Here is a 3,234-nt window from a genome sequence, read left to right as displayed (position 1 = left end):
CTTGTACAGTTATTCGATAGGTTTTCAATGATAGATTATATGTGTGAAATCGAAAATTAGTCGTAAAGTTATTGTCACTGACAGTAATAACGTGTAATAACGTACGCTAAGTCCTTGGATTGAACTTCCTAGTCTAATTTCTTTTAATCTCGATCATTCATGCATTTTTCCTTGACTTGTCCTACATCACACAAGCCAACTTCTTATGTACACTTGGATAGATCAATCCAGAACACTCTCATTCAAAAAATCACATGGATCAAGCGACCTAACCCATCAATGATTTACGCTTAGATTTTGTACCTACCCTACCATGGATAGGATAATTGCGATTGCCAACCAAGTTGATTTTGTACCTGCCCTAACACGTGCATTGGACCTAGAAAACAGCCTAGTTTAATACTAGTATATGTTTATACGTGAACATAGACAGTCCTGAGAGAGTTCTGCAACCAATAAAACCCTAAGTTACTGTTCACCCGCTGGATAAATTCCAACCTATCATATGCATGTGACATCTGACCTGTCAATTAGTTGGCCCTACCATGAAAATCACCTTGTGAAAAATCAGCACGATCCACTCACTGGTGGACCACACTTGTATTTGTCATTTATCAGCTGTTTTACATTTTTCTTTGGTGGGGCCGAATGTACTATAATGATTTTGACCACTAGACCATGGACGCCACTTACAATGATACAAATGGCTAACCTTTTTAATGTGAATACCCGATAACCACGATGCAACACATGCAAGTGGTTTGTTGTTTTATACAATAAAATGATGTGGGTTTGAGGTACTCTTATTGGTGTTGGATGCCACTCAAGTAATGAATGGTGGGCCACGTACCTTTCAAGGTGTGGTCAACCTCGTAGGAGTTTTATTCAAATGATTAGACGCTTGTGCATCGCACTTGGATGCTTTTGCCCGATTTATTAAGGTCTAAGGTGGTGAATTATTTGATAATCTGTCAGAGTACCATACTTGATACTCAGGCACTTAGGAAAATACATTAACTCAAATTGATAGAATAAATTGTAGAGCACACTGTCATAGTCGCAGTTGGATAATCAGATCGGTTCAACAATCCTGACCTCTGATTTGTGTACACTTGTTTGTTGAAATAAGACCATTGGTTACTTTTCATTTTCAACCGTCCAATAAAACGTCCACCCATCTGATGGTCAGATAATCAATTAAGCGTAATCATTACTGATAGGCCTGTTTTCCATATCATGCTATCACCTTCGTAGGCCCAATCTTTTTAATGGATTGGATATTCTTTACATGTGGCATATTGGTGTAAGAAAATGCGTGTACCATTACTTCTACACAACCGTTGTATCCGATTATTTCTCATTTGAATGAACGTTTGAACCCTTGTCATTTCTCGTGATCTTTACCATATTCATGAAGATGATGATGGCACTTGGTTCTTTTGAGCATCTCATGATAAAAAGTCTATGATACTATGAAAACTAGGGTCTATATAGCCACTAATTCATGTATCTGATTTGACATGAAAAGGTCCATTGATTGGATGGTTAGGATCTTCAGATCTTAGTGATTCCCGGTGCATGACAATCCGGAGGTGGGCCCCAATGTGTCGAGCATATTCGTACACGAGACTAATATACGTATAATTAATCTCAATTATGTTCTATTAACAAGTAGACGTTTACTAATCCCCCACGCGCATGCTATTAAAAGGTTCTCACATGCACTTTGCTGGGCTTACGTAGACAGTGGGACCCACACATCTGCCTATGTCACCCTCTTTTTCTTCTTCCGTCGACCGTCCTTGGGATATTTAATCAAAGTGGGTATGGACACCTTTTCTTAAGACTAAAGGGTGATGATAAATAAGCGATGTATGTTCATTCATGCTAATATAGAACATTTGTGCGTGATCTGATCCTTCCATCTGATTTGAAACAATGCTTGGATCTTCTGCCTAAAAACTCATAACGTTTGACAGCTCGAGTGGGCCAATACTTACAATGCTAAAACATTTTTTTTTCTAACCATCCATTTGTTTTTTATTTGTGTTGTGGTCCACTAGAGGTGGGAAATGTCCCTAGTGTTTAGGGCATAAGACCTAAACAGTGTAGCTCACGTGAGGGAAAATCTCAGGTCACGCCCATGCTTTCCCGCGTCTTAAGGGCATGTCACATGTCTATGTAAATTAGCAAACTTCAAAATGAGGATATCGTTCATTAATCTGTGAACCATCATCACGAGATTATTAAAATCTCGAAAGTTTATAATTTTTCAGCATTTTATCGGAAAATTATTGTGTTATTAAGGCTGTGTTTAGTTGCCAAAAATATCATGAATTTTTAGGATATTTTGCAGTAAGTTAGATTGATTAGCCATGAAATATCATGAAATGACTTTGATGGCATTTGTTGCAGCTAAAGACAGCCTAATTTAAAATTTATACGCTTGAAAGTGAATATAATTGATTCATTATATATATATATATATATATGGGAAAAGGTACTATGCGCTCGACCTCACCAGTCCGTCCCATGAGGTCGAGCTATGTGTGCCCCACCATGATGTATACATCTACCCCATCAGTCAGTTGCACCATTCCATCGTGGGCCTAGGTCTCAAAAAGCAAGTCAATCCGTAACTTGTGTGGGCCACACCACATACAAAAGTGGGGAGGGGCCGTGCACCATTAAAACATTCATAATCAATTTTTTAGGCCCACCGAGATGTGGTTTGCAAATCCAGCCCATCCATTATGTGTGTCCCACTTGGATGAGGGTTCAGACTAAGTTTTAGCAACATTAAAAACTCAGGTGGGCCCCACCAAGTGCTTTTATATGTTTTAACGGTGTCTTCACTTGATTTTAGATGGTATGGCCTACCTGAGTTCCATATACGGCTGATTTTTGACATATTCCATAATTTAGAGGGGACCCATCAAATGCATGGTGTTGATGGTCGACACGCATCACGGTGGGGTTCACACAGCTCAACCTCACGGGAGCTTATCGTGAGGTCGAGCGCATAGTACCTTTTCCCTCTATATATATATATATATATATATATATATATATATATATATTAAAAAACAGTTTTTAATGTTTTTTTTTTTTTTTTTTCCAGTGATTTTTCCAACAATCTCAGGAGAAAAACATCAAAATATGAAAATCTCCTAAGAAATTTCCACGCCAAGATATTGACAGGATGAAAACTTGTCACCATCGCCATTAAATGTT

Source organism: Magnolia sinica, chromosome 8 (assembly GCF_029962835.1).
Source record: "Magnolia sinica isolate HGM2019 chromosome 8, MsV1, whole genome shotgun sequence".
In the NCBI taxonomy this organism is placed as follows: domain Eukaryota; kingdom Viridiplantae; phylum Streptophyta; class Magnoliopsida; order Magnoliales; family Magnoliaceae; genus Magnolia; species Magnolia sinica.
Note: the sequence above shows the minus strand (reverse complement) of the source record.